The following is an 18,454-nucleotide window of genomic DNA, read 5'->3' as shown; positions in this document are numbered from 1 at the left end:
GCAAGAGACAAGAATGAGGGTGGAAGAGATGAGGATGGAAGCATTAATAACATTGTTACTGTGGAGAGTAGGGGTTCAAGTTTCACTGGCACCTTCCAAGATGTGAGCAGACTGTCAGAATTGTCCACCTGAGAGATGGAACATGGAACAACTTATGCCCCACCTTCTCTTGTTGAGGACTCCAGGGGCGATTAAGTCTGCACTTCCAGGCTACCCCTTAATGTGAACCCAGGGATTTTTCAGGAAATTGATCTAAGCCTTGAGATGGGAAATAGAATGGCCTCAAGGTACCACAGCACCAGTGCTGGGTGAACGAGCTGTCACGGAGCTCTAGTGAGAGCTGGAGGTGAGCTGGAGGATGAATGTGATCCACACAGCAGGTGTGACACTCTGTTGAGACCATTTCCTTCAGCTAACACAGATCTCAGGGGACCCATCACAGCCTGACTCACGGGAGCCTCTCTGCCTTGCCCAGGCCTCCTCAGGAGGCAGCCCGCACAGCCAGCCATCAGCTGGCTTCCTTGCCTCTGCTCATGGGAAGCTTGTGAAAGGAGAGCAGGGGAAGAGAAGGGAACCTGAACATTTCTTATTGACATTTCCTTTCCATAGGACTGCCTTGGCCTGGCTGAGCCCCCTGTCTGAGTCTCTTCCTAATTCTGAGAATCTGCAGTCGCTCCCCTTAGCCATTTAGTGTGGTAAGCATCCCACTTAAGCCTTCACAAAGTGCCATTTCACCCCCTCCCCGCCCCGGTGTTGGAGTGCCATCTCCTCCTTCAGGGATCATGGTGAACTGATGTGGCTCAATTCACGGCTGTGCCGCTGACACAATCTCCTTGTCCTTTTCCTGGGCTCCAGCTCTGTGCCTGCATATTGTCCAGGGGTGGTGGGACAAGATGAGCCCACACAGCTCCTGTTCTCTGGAAGCTTCAGTGTAGGAAGGAAGATGAATGAAAAGGGAGTAAGAGCCTCTCAGAGCACAGCAGGGATGGCTAAGGGTGGATCTGAGGCTGAATGTGCCCCACAGCAGGGGGAAATCTACCCCACCCTGCCAGTCCCTCTAAAGCTAGACCCTGAAGCGCAGGTCTTCTCCCTCACCTCCCTCCTCCCTCATCCATCTCTATCCTGGCCCCAGCTGGACTTTTCCAGCATGCTCTTTCACAATTGCTGTTCCAGAGGTTTCTGCTGACAGACTGATGTCTCTTTTATAGATATTCATATGACTAAAAAACAGGCTTTAGATGCATAAACATCATATTGACAAGGGAGTGAATGAGGAGAATGGGAAAATTTACGGGCTTTTAACCAAGCACGGGGATTTTTGTCGCCGTGTGTTCCCCTCCCCCCTTTCCCTCTGAAATCTGCAGAAGCTGTTACACTAATAGCTGTGATTTGCATAATTTCTGGAGTGCAGCAGAATAAAAAGCCAGGCTGCAGTCAGACAGTCTGACTCTGCTGGGGTGGGACAGGACCTTATATTAGGAAAATGACAAATAAACGTGAAGCTCCCAAATCACCTGTGCAGATGAGGCAGTGTGGATGGTTGGAGGTCCAGTGAGTCAGCAGGTGGCTCTGGGTCACTGTTTTGTGAAAGCCAGCCTAAATCAGGGACAGGGGAAGGTGCAGGAGGGGCACTGTGAGGAACTCCAGGCCCAGGCCACCCCTTCCCAGGTGCTGGTGTTTGGGGTGGACGTGCATCAACATCCATCCCCCCTCATTCAGGTTGAGTGCAATCCATCACTGAGGGCCTCCCTGGCGTCACATGGGTGCATCACGGTGCAGTGCTCTGGAGAAACTGACAAGTCTATGCTGTAATTTATGCCAAGCGCCTCATGTAATGTGTCTACACTCTAAGTGGGTCAAATATTTACCCTCCTTGTACCATCTAAGGGGACTGACGTGGTATAGACAAAAACAAATGGGGCTTGGAGTTGGGTGGAGCAGGCTCCCCACCTGCTGGGCCCATAGAACCTCTGCTTAAGATTAAACATGCTGTGGCTTTGTAAGAGTCTCAAGATAATTTACCTTCCAGCACAGTGTGTGTTCACTGAGTGGTTAGTTTTATTACACTTTCTTTTCACTGGTTTGCTCTGCCAAACTCTCAATTCTGTTTCTGATGAGAGATCTGGGTTGAGGCAAAATTTATCAGTGTCTTCTGAAAGACAAGAGTTGTCCTTACAGATGTTTTCTGACAATTACAAATTTTGTGAATTCCACGCTGGAAAGTCTTATTGTTTGTACCACCTGCTGCCTCTCTGTCGTTTGAAGATGAAAGGCCTCTTACTGGAAGCAAGCTGATTGTAACAGTTTCATCTGTACTGCATCTCAAGGCCACAACCACAGAGCCCACAGAAGCATTGGGTGGGAGTGGGGTCCCACAAGTCAGAGGGTTTTCCAGGGTGATTAACCAGGACAACAGATGTGAAGGATGAGTGACAGATGTGGAAGGACACTGGTCCCTGCTCCCCACCCTGTGCCAGCACACTCTTGATTCCTCCCTGAGCTACAACTGTTATTAATGTTCAGATTTTGGAGATAATGGTTTAATTAAACTACTTTGCTGTTTACTACTGTTTGGGGAATTTGCTAATTAATCTTTATGTAATTGTTTTGCAATGGTTGTACAGCAGAAGTTCTTAGAATATAAGTTGAACCTTTCACAGAGGATCTAATTTCCAATCAGAGTCCCATGTTAATAAACAACAGCAGAAATGAAGAATTAACTGTTTAAGGTCGCTGCCGGCCTGGAGGTTACCTGTCTTCAGCCTGGAGAGTTGTTGTGGTTGTATTGCAGGGACTCTGATGTCCATGAATTAAGACAATAAACTTGACCCCGTTTCTCTAAAAGAACCGTTCCTTTCAAACACTGAGGACCACACTCTGTGAGCCCAGATTATTCTGGTCTGTTGGAGTCCCTGTTGTCAAAGGTCTGTGGGAATCACACTGAACTCAGAAAGATGTTGAGAACTATCTCAGAGCACGTCACGCTTGTGACCTGAACTAGAGAAGCACTGCTCAAGGACACTGGAGATAGCGACTAGTTTCTAAAATGAGAAAAGCAAAATTGGGAATGTTTTGTGGCTCAGTGGATAAAGCCACCACCCACAGTGCTGACATCCATGTAAGGGCTGGTTGAAGTCCTAGCTGCTCCATTTTTGATCCAGTTTCTTGCTCCTAGGGAAGCCGCAGAAGATGGCCCAAGTGTTGGAGACCCTGTCACCCATGTGAGAGACCAGAATGAAGCTCCTGGCTCCTGGCTTCCACCTGGTCCAGACCCAGCGATTGTGGCCCTTCAGGGAGGGAACCAGGTGAAGGAATCTCTCTCTCCACCTCCCCATCTCCCTCTCTCTTCCTCCTCCTCCACTTCCTCCTCTCTCTCCCCTTCTCTGTGTATCAGTCTGCCTTTCACATAATAAATACATGTTTAGAAGAAAATAAGCAAAAATAAGGAAAACAATAGCCATCAAGTATATCTCTGGTTCGGGTCCAATAGTTATAAAACCACGAATCTCCCTCCTTGTGTTTGCCCCCAGCAACAGGGTATAATCTCTACAATGCTCCTCTCTGCCTGGAAGGCAAGGCCAGTTGGTGAGCAGAGAATTCCACAAAGCACTTTGTTGTTTGGGTTAGGTGTGTGGATTCTGGAGTCAGACTTCTTAGATGCAAATTCAGGCTGTGCTATTTCTTTTTTATTTGACCTTGGGTTTGCTACCCAACTTTTTTGGTCCATTTCCTCACCTGTAAAATGGGGTTTTATGAGAGTATGTGTCACGTGATATCCTTATGGTAACTAAATGACGCATCTGATATGACACATAGTAATTAGTTACCATTATCATCTACTGGGACATTTTGTTCATGTTTTTGCTTACTATAGTGTATAGTTCCAAAGGAAGACTGTTTAATTTGCTTATAGTTTTTTTAAATAATAAGCTCATTTTATTTTGATGATGTTTGCACAGTTGAGAGGGATGCATGCCCCATGTGGACCACCAATTAGGGTGGGGAGGGTTGAGGAATGGGGGAAAGTAGATGAGACAACCGCCTCCAATCTCCTTGTTTCTTTTGGTATCTGGGGAAAGTGGGGTGAGAAGGGGAGGGAGCTGCTCCCAGAAATCTCCCAGGAAAGGCCACCTGAAGTCATCCCTGGGTCACCAGTGGGAAGCATACTCTGAGAGTAGTGTTTAAGCAGCTTTGATAAATCTGAGATACTGTTGATTTCATTGTTCCAAGGTTGAGGAAATCCTTCGAAGGTCCATTGTCTGACATAGTCCAACGTAGAGTCTCCATTCACCCAGATACTTGTCCGGGAGAGGTGTTCAGTTTGTTCTGTCCTCCATGGTACTAGATGTCATCTGCAGGCCTCAGTGAACTGGTTGCAAAATCCCCCATGAGTATATGGGCATGCTGTAACTTGGCTTGGTCAGGGCTGCTCCCAGCCTTGGTTATTGCACCCACCTGCTGAGCTGAGAGAAAGAAGAATAGAATAAACAGCAAAAAGAGAGAGCAAGCAAAGGGAAGAGGCTTCTTTATAGCCTCCAGGTGGGTATAGGGAGTTTGTACCGTAATCAGAAAGAGCATGTTTTAGTTCTTTAATGAGCTTAAAAGGCGAATCTAGAATTCCCTCCTCTGGAAGCCAGGAGCTGACTATCTGCACAGACTGTAACAATTTCGGAGGCTGCTGCTTGCTCACTTTAATGCCTTTCCTCTGCAAAGTATGTTTAATAATACCAGCATATAAGTTTCTCTCACTGGATACATTCTCTCCCATTTTGTAGCTAACAGAGGGTACAATGCTTCTCAAAGAAAAATGGACTATTCACCCCCACCTGATGTGAACTCTTATCAGGGGGCCTGCAGTGCCCTTGGGTGAAGTCCAATCCACACCGCGAATTCCCACACTAATATCAATAGAGAGTGAGGAGACTTACCTTCATCGAGGCCCAATTCTGGGGCCCACTTTCCGGACACCAGCTCCTGCTGACTCGAGAGCTTGTAAAGAATGCGTGAATTGGCTAGGAGATAAGAAGCGGGGAGACGTGGACCACTATGGCATGATGCTCATAATGGACAACTCAGAAAAGTTGACTTCTTTATTTATACGTAAATTACCTCAAGCTTTTGCACAACATCCAATTGTTTCATTTTTACTTCATTGTAAAAGAATGATTACAAAAACAGTCCTAAAAACATTATTATTATTTTACTTCAGAGAAGATATTTTCTATTACTCATTCAAACCTGCAGTGACCTGGCTGATATCAGGAACTCCACAGTTGGCAGCACATGCAGTTACGTAGTGGCAAGTGGTTTACTTATATCCAAAATCAATTTTCACTAAACACAAGTAACTAATGTTACTTAAAACATCAAGAGTACAGAATTAAAAGGAAAGCTCATAAATTAAAAGGAATTTATAAAGGCATATATCATAGATTCTTTATTAAATCTTATAATCAATCATGCATTAAATATCATCACCTTCGCCTAGTACGGATTCAATTGTTTTTTTGTTCTTTTGTTAAAGGGCAGTGAGAGGGATCAAGGCAACTCAGCCAAACTACAGAGGGCCTTTACAAGAAACTTCTTTTTATCTTTATAAACTGTTTTCTTTCCTTAACTATGAGTGCCAATATAAGGTAGAAATTTTAAGCCATTTTTGGTGGGGTTCACATTTGTTTCCCCTTAGAAGACGCCCGTATACTTTCTGCTTTCTGTAGTGATAAACCAAAATGCGTCATTTCATGTGTTGTAACAGTTTGAAGCGCATGGTAAACAAACTCTTTGTACCTCCAGGATTGCCATCTGTTCCAAGATATTATCAAGCCATTTCTTAAGGAAAACTTTACTTAAATTAGGGCAAGCTCCAGGACAAAGGTGGGCACATAATAGGATGTTTGGAGACATTGTGGGGTCAATTGTACTATTGTATGCTTTTACCTGTGTGTCATTGCCTTAAGTTGCTAAAGACATTTTTACCGTATCATGATTTATCAGTTTGAGGTGTTATACCACTTATAGAAATCATCTCACATTTGCAGAAAAACAGCAACAACACCCTCAGGAGAATATTATGAAACTTCAGCGAGGTGATTGAGTGCCCATATAATGGGGTGAGGCAGTGATGAGTGACCAGAGACATTCTGCTGGGCCTTGCCATGCAGTCAGAAACTCCTCATAGCCTTGCTAACCGAGGAGGGGTGCTAGTCACACCCTTGCTCTATCAGTCCCAACTGCATGGCTTCCTGCAGTGGTTGATACCAACAATCCCAGTTCAGGTCTCCCACACGGGTGGGTGTATCAATTTGGCCCCAAAAGGCCCTCTGGTTTTCCTCCTCCAAACCTCCCAGTGTCAGCCTCCTCACTTGCCTGCAGGTGCAGTAGCCAGGTTGCAGAAGTCCCGTGTCACACTTGTGCACAGGTTCCAAGTCCCTGCCTGTTGGCATGCCAGAGTCTACCCCACCCCCATGTATCTCTTAAGAAAAGAAAATGTCATAGTCAATCCAATGAACCATAGTGGCACACTGGTACAGTTAACACGTATTTGGCATTAACCAGACCCAGGATGCCTGCCAGCTATTAACTGCTTTTCTCCCAGCAGTGTAATACTTGCCTAGGTAATGATGCAACCTAAGTGTTGTCTACAGCTGGGGTGCTTGTAGTTTTGATGAATTCTCAGCACCAATGTTTCCTATTGTGCTTTTCCAGTTTTTACCCAAATCTGATTACGCCTTATCTATGCTTTCAGGTGTGTTTAGGGACCTCTGATGTTAAGGACACATTGATTTCATCAAGATAACTCAGGGATGAAAGTACTGGGTGCCTTTGTCACGCCTGTGGGAGATCTCACTTATGTACCATTTCTGTTCAGATTTTGTCAACCCACTGTTTTGGTGTCCAAATTAATTGTCTTCATCCAATAATCAGAGCACCAACCAAAGCTGACATGCTATTGCTTCCCTGAGGTAGGCCATCCCCACAAGACAATGAGGGATTTAGGAAAATAAAACAGGAAGAGGAAGCAAATCCAAGTTTATGTGTCACCAAGTTGGTCCTCATTTCTTGGAAACTCCAACTGGCTGCTCTGATTGTCTGGGATATTTCTTGGAAGGATATATGCAAACACAGTGCTTCAGAACAGTCCAATAATTTGATGCAATTAATGAAACTACATTTTTGTTTTCCATTAAGCTATGAGACCCATGAAGGCAGGAAATAAGGTGTTTCTACTCACCCTCACCACTGTGTCACTGGCTCCTATCCTCTGGCTAATAATAAAGTTCACACACACACACACACACATACACACACACACACACAGAAAAAGAAAAAATGAGTTAATAGGTGAATGGCTCATTCCAACAGCATGAATGGGGCCTGCTATCATTTTCTTTAATTGTCATCCCGATGGCCTTTCAGAAAGTAATTGACTTTAATTATGCCCAGCCTTACCCTTTGGATGAAACTAAAGAATAACTGAAAAGAAAGAAATGATTAAGAATGCTCCTGTTGGGTCCTATTATCAGTAAAGAAAATGAATGAGAGTTTAGTCTAGATAAACCTGGGCTCCCCAATGAGAACTACACTGACTGTTCATTATATCTGCTTTGTGGCTTGTCTAAGCTTTTTGGGAACTGTTTTTCTCGTTATTCAAACCCATTTGTCTTCCTTGAAAAGTATGGCAGGAGTAGGTTGAGTTGTGAGAATATGCTGGCAGTTGGAAGCTCTGAAAATTAATAGCTGTTAACTCTCCATCCATGACAAAATCTACAGGCTTTAGACCATAGGGTTTGCTTGAGTAGTCCTAAGGCCAAAAAGTCAGGTGGAAGTTGTCAAGTTTCTCTGCTTCTGATCTAATACTTTATGTGTGATCTGCATGTAGGGAATGGAAAAAAAGTTTCCAAGACCCTGAGTGACCCAGGGGACAAATCTATACTTGGAAATGGAATTGCATCTTTAGCTGTTAGTTGATGAGAGTGCCTATTGATTGCAGTTGTAAATAGAATTTGCGGAATGTAGTGGAGAAATTGTTCTGAGGTTCAAACACCCATTGACTCACATCTGGACAGGTACCAGGATCTGAAATTTCAGATCCTGACTATTTTCTGTCTTCTTATCCACAAGGGTTCCGTGTGCCCAGATCAGTTTGTCAGAGTACTCTTTTTTTTGGGCCTGGTGGTGTGGCCTACCAACATGGCCTACTGGCTAAAGTCTTCACTTTGAATGCGCTGGGATCCCATATGGGTGCCATTCTAATCCCAGCAGCTCCACTTTCCATCCAGCTCCCTGCTTGTGGCCTGGGGAAGCAGTTGAGGATGGCCCAAAGCCTTGGGACCCTGCACCCGCGTGGGAGACTCGGAAGAGGTTCCTGGTTCCCAGCTTTGGATTGGCACAGCACTGGCCGTTGGGGTCACTTGGGGAGTGAATCATCGGATGGAAGATCTTGCTGTCTGTCTCTCCTCCTCTCTGTATATCTGACTTTGTAATAAAAATAAAGTAAATCTTAAAAAAAAAGGAGTACTCTGTGTTTTGCTCATTAAATTTCTATGACCGTTGCTTTCCATATTCTTTCTTTGTCTCTGTGCTCAAATAAGTGTCAAGAGTTAACTTGGATACTTTGCTCCCTCTGTCAGGTGTATCAAAAAGTCTACTTTTCCTGTTATTTTCTCCAATCCAAAGTTCCTTCTGAAGCTGTCAGTTCAGGAATGTGAGGATCTTCAGAATGTTGTTTTAAATTTGGGTGTGAATGGCCTTTTGTCTCTATTTAGATGTATTGTTCCTTGCTACTAGTACTGTTTATTGGGAAACATCTCTATGGACAAATACTCGGAAGAATACCTTAAATTGCTACCCGTGTTGGCCAGTTTGCAACAGGAAAGCTGATCCAAGGACTATACAGAAACATGCTGCCCTTGTCAGTCATATCTTCTTCTGCATTCTGTTAGAGGGTTTATAATTTAATATTGACACTAAATGGGGCATAATGCATCTATCTCTTTGTTGGTGAGAATGAACTCATTCCCTCCTAAGAGTGCCAAAAATGTCTCCCATGAGATGGGGATGAGTTTTTAGATACATTTTGTATCTGGAAACAGGAGGTGCACCTTGTTATTTTCATGTTGTGCACAATTTGCCAAGTTCCATGAGATAATATTCTGTTAGAGACCAATATCATATAAACTGGATTATTTGATTTATTATATTTTTTGTGATTTAAATGAACACAGAAGTAGAGAGACCAACACAATGAACTTTCCAGGAACTAATGAACCGTTTTCAACACTTACATGTATTTTACCTCTATCCTAACCTACTTCCTATTCGCCAGATTCTTTTGAGGCTCTATGATTCCTATAATTTTATAAATGATCACTTAAGTCTCTATGTATCAAACAAAATAACAAAATACATTTTGAGAATTATAATCTCAATGCAATTTTCAGCTCTAACCAATAACATTTATTATATTTTATATTTTATATATTAATTGCTTAATATCATCAAACATCAGTCTTGACATTTCCTTAGTTGTCACATGATTTTTTTTTTAAGATTTCTCTTACTATTATTTGAAAGGTAGAATTACAGAAGGAAGGACAGAGATGGAGCATGTGCTGCTCACTCCCCAAATGGCCACAATGACTGGAACTGGGATGTTCTGAAGCCAGAAACCAGGAGTTTCCTCTGGGGTCTCCCAGGTGGGTTCAGGACCTAAGTACTTAGATCATCCTCTGCTGCTTCCCTAGGTCATAAGCAGAAAGCTAGATTGAAAGTGGAGCAGCCAAGACACTAACGGGTGCCTATATGCGATTCCAATGCTGTGGGCAGAGGCATAGTCTGCTACTGTCAGGTGCTAGCCCCAAAAGAATGTGTTTTTTTTTTTTAAATTGTGAACTGTTGGGTCTGATGTGGTGATATTGCAAACTAATCCTCTGCCTGCAACATTGGCATTCCTTATGGGAGCCAGCTCATGTCCAGCTGCTCCACTTCCAGCTCCCTGCTTGTGGACTGGGAAACCAGTGGAAGATGGCTTAAGTCCTGGGGACCCTGCATTCATTTGGGAGACAGAGAGGGGGCTCCTAGTGCCTGGCTTTCAATTGGCTTAGTTCTTGTCATTGTGGCTATTTGGGGAGTGAAGCAACAAATGGAAAATATTTCTCTGTCTTGCTTTCTCTTTCTATATCTGTTTTCAAATAAAAATAATGAAAATGGGCCCAGTGTGGTAGTCTAGTGGATAAAGTCCTTGCCTTGTATGAGTTGGGATATCAGCACTGGTTCATATCCCAGTGGCCCCACTTCCCATCCAGCTCTCTGCTTGTGGCCTGGGAAAGCAGTGGAGGATGGCCCAAAGCCTTGGGACCCTGCACCCATGTGGGAGACCTGGAGGAGGCTCCTAGCTCCTAGCTTCAGATCAGTTCAGCTCCTGTGGCCACTAGGAGAGTGAATCAGAGGAAGATGGAAGATATTTCTCTCTCTGTCTCCTTCTCTCTGTATATCTGACTTTCCAAATAATAATAATAATAATAATAATTGTTTAAAAAAAAATGAAAAATAAGAAGGTGAACTATTTGCTTGAACCTTAGTCCAAAGCAGACATAGGCACTTTGATCAACTGGTACAGTTACTATTTCATTTTTTCAATTTACCTCCTTTGCTGTTGTTTAACTTTCTTAATTGCTTTTGCTTTTTAATAATATGTTATTGTTGCTGAAGAAAGTGTATCCCTTGTCCTAGAGCACTGCCAAACATGTGAATTTTGTGATTGTAGCTCCATTGTGTCATCTAACTTGCTCATTTGTTCCCCACATTCCCTTTATATTGATAATAAAATCTAGATGCTTAGGCAGGTGCAAGTTTGATTATTGTTGAAAGATTGCTTTTAGGAGTGGGGTTGCCTAGAGGCCCATGAAGACTTATTTTCTCTTTTTGTTTGATATTCATAACCACTGCTGATCATGTCTACATCTGTTGTTACTGTATAGGCAGTTACAAACGAGGCTGTTCTAATTCTATCATGCCTGCTGTCATCATTTGCTAGCTAAAGTATATCTATATTAACTCTGTGATTACACTGATCATGCTCATAGAAAACAGTATAAAAGCTTTAATTTTCCTCTCTAGTTTTGAGTGTTGTTAATTAAGCTTTTAATTTTGACATAATTGTGGAACTTACATTAAATTTTGAGAAATAACACCAAACGATCTGTCACCCTCCTTAGCCAGTTTTCCCGTAGTGGCAATGTTATGCAAAACAATAATATGAAGTCATAACCAGGAGGCTGGTCTCAGACCAGTTAAGGTAGAAGACATTTCCATCGCCAAAGGATCCCTCCTGTTATACTTGTCTTTTTCTACCCACACAAACTTCTCTCCTATTCATCAGTCCCTGACTCTTGGTACCCACTAACCATTTCTTTATTTCCATATGTTTGTCATGTTATGACTGTTATAGAAAAGGAATTCTATAGTGTATAACCTTCAGAGTTAGTGCATATGTCAATAACCTGTATCTGAGAATAGCCCTTGCATGTGTGAATATATCACAATGTAAGAGTGGTTTGTTCACTCATGAAAAGGAATTTAATTATGGGTCTTCTTTTATGTGCCTACTTGCCGTTTGTATGTTCCTTAGTGAAGTATTTGTTCAAATTCACTGACCATTTGAAAAAAACAAATTGTTTGTCTTGTTCTTGGTGAGTTGTAAGAATTCCTTTTGTATACTGAATACCCCAGTCTTTTATCAAGTAGATGTGGAGAGAATATTTTCCCTGAGTTTTTAATTTTGAAGGAGTCCAATTTATCATTTTTTCCTTCTTTGTCCTATTCACTTCATTTTCAATCATATGATTTTGTTCAAGGTTGTAAACCTTTTTTCTATATTCTAAAAGTTTATAATTACACTTAATAGCTTACTGCCTATGATGTACTTAGAGTTATTTTCATAGGTATTAAGACAAGGGTTAAGGTTTGTTTTACCCATATGAGTAAGCAGTTGTTCCAAAACCATTGAGCCATTTGCATATGGATTTTTTAACAATTATTTTTATTTTTGAGTACTTTCCTGTAGTTGATAGGGCTCAAAAGTTACAGGAATATTGGTGAGACCATTATTTCCACATTCTCTTTTTTTTCCTTCGTGTATCTGGGGGAAGGAGGAGATAAGGGGAGAAGCCACACCCAACCTCTGAAATGCCTCTGCACCCTGGATGCAGCCATCTGACACCTCCCCAGGGTCCCTGATGGCTTTATATGAATTTATAGCTGAACTCTCTCTCTCTCTCTCTTTTTTTTTTTTTTTTTTTTTGGTAAGATTTATTTACATATGTCTGGTTTTTTTTTAAGATTTTTTTTTTTATTGGAAAGTCAGATAGACAGAGAGAAGAAGACAGAGAGAGAAAGATCTTCCATCTTCCTCTGATTCACTCTCCTAGTGGCCACAGGAGCTGAACTGATCTGAAGCTAGGAGCTAGGAGCCTCCTCCAGGTCTCCCACATGGGTGCAGGGTCCCAAGGCTTTGGGCCATCCTCCACTGCTTTCCGAGGCCACAAGCAGAGAGCTGGATGGGAAGCGGGGCCACTGGGACATGAACCGGTGCCCATATGAGATCCTAGCATGCACAAGGCAAGGGGCACCTAGGTTAGCATGCTGGGTCCTTATTTATTTATTCCAAAGGCAGAATTACAGACACACACACACACACACTCACACACAGATTGAGAGAGAGAGAGAGTATTCCAATTGTTGGTTCGTTCCTCAAATAGCTTCAGTGACTGACGCTGGGCCAGGAAGAAGTCAAGAACCTGGAACTTTTCTTGCATCTCGGCTCCAAGTATTTAGGCTAGCTTCCAATGCTTTCTTGGGTTCATTAACGCAAAGCTGGATTGGAAGTGGACTAACTAGTATTGAAACCATGGGAGATGCTGGTGTTGCAGAGAACAGTTTTACCCATGTCACAAAAATGCCATCCCCATGCTGAACTGTTTATTTCATTGTTTATTTTTCTTTACATAAGCACTACTCTGTCTTGGTTACTACAGTTTTTTATCAAGACATATCCATCCAGTTTTATTTTCTTTCAAAATCCTTTTGATTTGTTTAAGTCTCTTGTATCCTCATATGAATTTTATAACCTGTTTATCAGTTTCTGCAAATGTCTGCTGTTTGAGTGGAATTGCATTGATTCATAGATTAATTTTGGGAAAACAGATCTATCTATCTATCTATCTATCTACCTACCTACCTACCTACCTATCTGTATATATATTTGGGCTACTGGGTTTGTCATTGTTTTCAGTAGCATAGGAAAAATTGTGAATCTAAAACATAAAATGAGATCACACTGAAACTCCTAATTCAAATTCCAAGTCTGTATGAATTTACTTTACCTTATTGATCTCACATCTATATATTTTTCTCCAATTATAAAATTGCCAGTTTCTCAGCAAACCAACGCAATTGATCATCTGTTTTATCCCAACATATACAGTAGTCTTAGAATAACAATAACTTGGGCCCAGCGTGATAGCATAGTGGTTAAAGTCCTTGCCTTGCACGCAATGGGATCCCATATGGTTGCTGGTTCTAATCCCGGCGGCTCTGCTTCCCATCCAGCTCCCTGCTTGTGGCCTGGGAAAGCAGTTGAGGACAGCCCAAAGCCTTGGGACCCTGCACCCGTGTGGGAGACCCTCAAGAGCTTCTGGCTCCTGGCTTTGGATTGGCTCAGCTCCAGCTATTGTAGTCACTTAGGGAGTGAATCATCGGACGGAAGATCTTCCTCTCTGTCTCTCCTCCTCTCTGTATATCTGCCTTTCAATAAAAATAAATAAATCTTTTAATAAAATAGCAATAATTTTACTAACAGTAAAAATAAGATTACTAAAAAAACAGTTTAATGCTTTTATAGCTCTTTTTAGAATTAGATATATTCCACTAGGAATATACAATCAAATTGGTGATTTTAAAGGTAAATAATTTTAGCCTGTGGATCACATATGGTCCTGATTTTCCCTCACTCAACTTGTTCTTTCTTTGCTCGCTCTGCTCTTTCTGTACCTCCTCAATAACATTTAAAATGTATAACCTCTTTTTAGCTCATGTGCTCTACAAAAATAGGCTGGGTTGGATTAGGTTTAAATCTTTTTTAAACAACTCTCGAAACTGAATTTACTATCGGGAACTTTTTTTTAAATTTTGTTTTACTTTGTTTTGGGTTGAAAGATGAGTGAATCAATGATTTTTCTATGTATTGCCAAAATTCCCTTCATTAACTTGTACCCATACTGTGGATATATATTCTATATATAATATTCTAATATATGTTCCATATATTGTATTCTATGTCATGTGACAATATGCTTAGCATCTTTTTCCTCTAGTAAAAGAAGAAAGGTGTTATCACTCTGCCTCACTCATTGTAAAGGTCATAGTTGACACATTTATCACAGGAGACAGGTTAATGAAAGAAAAATGTACCATATTAATTTAATCTAAGTTTTAGATAACACATAGAAATTTGAGACTAGAAGTAATTTCTAGGCAGCAAATAAGAAGACCTCAGGGAAATCTTTCTGAAGTTGTGACTTCATGAGTCAGGGAAATGGGAATTTTTAATTTTAGAGGGAATTGGACGTGAAAGAAGGGATGTTCTTGCAAGGGTCAGAATAAATTCATGTCGGTGCAGTTCAGAAATGGGTCCAACATTGGTTGTTGTGCAGGAAGGCCATAGGCTTCAGCTCGTCCTGGGACAGAAAAGTTACTATTAATCTGTCGTAAAGGATGCCCTTCAGATACTTTCTGACTCACTTGTGTGGGCATTGCTCCTGCTGCGGGTCTGAACCTGTCCAGGGTGCTGAGGAATTGTGGACTGTGATGAAAGCCTGAAAGGTGACTGGAGAACATCAGGTGCTCCAGGGTCTTGAAACAGAAATGCCTCACAAGAAAGACTTTTGAACTACTTTCTAAAGCAGTGATCACGCCATGGTGTTGGACTTGATAGTGTGTTCTTAGAAAAACACTCTCATAATCACATTTTAGAAATGTTTTCTTCGTTTATTAAATTTTTTGTTAATGTCTCTAGGTTTCATACTGTTGAAAACAATGTTCTCTCAGAGGATAGGAAAATTCATCCATGCTTTTCAAATTCTTTGTTGTTATCTTTTTAAAAGCATTTAAATACCTGATTTATTCAGAAATTTTCTTTAATACACTATGTTAAATAGGTCTGATTTTATTTTTTCCAATATGGCCATATAGTTTTTAAATTACTAGTTTTCTACTTTTTAATAATTCCATCTTTCTGTATATATTTGAGGTGCTGTATTTATTGATACTGGATTTCCACCAATGGGTACATTCCTGGAGGTAAGGTGCTACGATTAAAAAAATACAACTTTGGAGATAAGATGTACAAGAAGACATTTGTTTTCTTATCACAATCTAGTTGATTATTGTAAGGAAGGAAAAATGCTTTTCCCTCTGGCATTTTGAGTTCTTGGCTGGAACCTTCTGTAACAAAGTACAGATTAACAAGAGAAAAATAAATTAAAAATTATTAGCATGTGTATCTCATGTATACTTGGATACACAGGGGAGTAATTAATAAACCTAAGAAGTGGCTTAGAATTCAGACTTAACCATCATCCTTAGCTGAAATAATGAAGGGTGCTGGGGGCCACTTAGAGAGAGGTGATCAGGACGAGCACAGCCAGCAAATGTAGGTTTTGCCATGTGACTTACCTCTGGGCTGTGCGCATTGCTAAGAGCCTCTTGTGATTTAATTATTTTTCACTACTTGGTACAGAGAAGAAGTTCTTCAAATGAAGATTTCCTGTATAGATGTAAATTCCCTTTACAAAAGAATAGTTTCTACTTTGTCCCATATCTTCTCGGCTGTTTCTCAAAACTGCTCGAATAGCCCTCATGTCAAAGCTTCATGTTTTGAGGTGGGCCTAATTTGCTTTTCTGGTCCAACACTGTGGAGCAGAAAAAAACTTAGATATGTGCAAAGAAGTCATCTGAAGCCTGGACCTAATAGGGCTACAGTGTTTATTTGATTAACACAGAATGACTCAGCGATGACTCATTGGTTATCCACAGAGAGCCTGCAGGCTGGTGAATAAACCCTAAGAATGATGCCTACTGCTGATGAGGAAGGAGTGTGCTAGATGCTGTATGATACTCAGCAGAGTGCCTTGCGATTATTTGGCATGTGACAGCCTCTTAGATTTTAGTTCCCTTTTAAATTGGAACTAAATAAAATCAAAACATTAGCTACACACAGTATCTTCTAATCATATCTCATGCTCATGCTTTTGGTAGTAGACTCAAAAGCTACTACTTTATACATTTCACATGACCCAACCATTTTGAAATAGATTATCTAGAGAAAAGGGCTAGTTAGAACTATAACAGTCAAATACATGGAAGACAGAAGGTGATTTTAAGTGCCACTTCTGGTATTTAGGAATCCACTACCAACTCAACTGCAATTTTCAGGAAGTAAATTTTTAAGATTATTGTGTATTTGTTTGGTTAGCATTGGTTATTTACTCTAAAAGTAAAATTTAGAAATTCAAGCCCATCTCTTTATTATGGAAGATAATTTGTTTCGCCAGAGTGTTCTAATCCTCTCTGTTCCTTTCTTCATAGATTTCTTTTTGTTTGTTTGTTTGTTTTTGATTTTTAAAAAAAATTATTTATTTATTATTTTTAATTCATTAATTACATTGTATTATGTGACACAGTTTCATAGGTACTGGGATTCTCCCCAGCCCTCCCCAAACCCTCCCACCATGGTGGAGTCCTCCACCTTGTTGCATAACCACAGTTCAAGTTCAGTTGAGATTCCCCCATTGCAAGCATATACCAAACATAGAGTCCATCATCTTATTGTCCAGTCAAGTTCAACGGCTTCTTAGGTATACCCTCTCTGGTCTGAAGACAGAGCCAGCAGAATATCATCCCGATCAATTAAAAGCTCCAACATACCATCAACAAAAATGTACATCATTATGGAATTAATTGACATAGTAATGAATAACCAATATGTTAAAAGTAAATTCGAGTTCTTAACCACTTTCTGTGACCACCTCATTGACATTTCAATTTTAGTTTATACACAACATATAACATAACATAACATGTTATACATAACATCATGTCATCTTAAATTAAGGCAAACATGTGGTATTTAACCTTTTGGGATTGGCTCATTTCCCTTAGCATTATGGTTTCCAGTTTGGCTCATTTGGCCACAAAGAACTGCATTTTGTTTTTTTTTAATAGCTGAGTAGTATTCCATGGAGTAGATGAACCATAGCTTTCTTATCCAATCCTCTGCTGATGGGCATTTTGGCTGCTCCCATGTTTTTGCAATTACTGATTGTGCTGCTATGAACATAGGAGTGCATGTTGGTTACTCATAGAACAAGTGTTCTGGATATATTCCTAGGAGTGCTATTGCTGGATCATACGGTATGTTGATTTTGAGTTGTTTGAATGTTCTCCATACTGATTTCCATAGAGGCTGTACCAGCCTGCAGCCCCACCAGCAGTGGAGTAGGGTTCCCTTTTCCCCGCAACCTCGCCAACAAGTGTTGTTGGTGCTTTTATTCATGTGGGCCAGTCTTACTGGCGTTAGGTGGTACCTCATTGATGTTTTAATTTGGATTTCCCTAATTGCCAGGGAACTTGAACATTTTTTCATATGTTTATTTGCCATAGATTTCTTTAAAAATATAATTTTATGGGGCTCAGCATGGTAACCTAGCAGCTAAAGTCCTTGCCTTGAAAGTGCCAGGATCCTATATAGGCACCAGTTCTAACCCCAGCAGCCCTGCTTCCCATTCAGCTCCCTGCTTGTGGCCTGGGAAAGCAGTCATGGATGACCCAAAGCCTTGGGGCCCGGCACCCGCATAGGAGACCTAGAAGAGGTTCCTGGCTCCTGGCTTCAGATTGGCTCAGTTTTGACTGTTGCAGCCACTTGGGGTGTGAACTGGTGGACGGATCTTCCTCTCTGTCTCTTCTCCTCTCTGTATATCTGACTTTCCAATAAAAATAAAGTAAATCTTAAATGTGTGTATGTATACATATAATTTTATTCTTGGTTATTCTTTTAATTACTTTTAAACCACAGATAATATCCATAAATCTCCATTTCTTATCCTCTTTATAGTTTAGAAGAATAGGAATTTCAAGGTTTGAAATTACTTGTTCTCAGAGGTTATCTGTGTTGCAGAAAACAGGTGGTGCTCTTACTCTATATGATCAGGTGAAGGGATTATTGTAAGATGTGGTCAGAATTTAGGAAAGTCAGAGGGTGGTGAAGGATCCATCCATCCCAGGCCCAAGAACAGAGTAGATAAAAGGAAAAGTCTCTCTTGGGAGCTGTGGTCCTGTGTAGAGCAAAGAGGCAATTCACAATGATCTGATAGGGAACGTAATGCAAGGGTAAATATCC

This window comes from Ochotona princeps, chromosome 16 (assembly GCF_030435755.1).
Source record: "Ochotona princeps isolate mOchPri1 chromosome 16, mOchPri1.hap1, whole genome shotgun sequence".
NCBI classification, from domain to species: Eukaryota; Metazoa; Chordata; class Mammalia; order Lagomorpha; family Ochotonidae; genus Ochotona; species Ochotona princeps.
The sequence above is the reverse complement of the archived record's forward strand: the minus strand, read 5'-3'. Positions refer to the sequence as shown.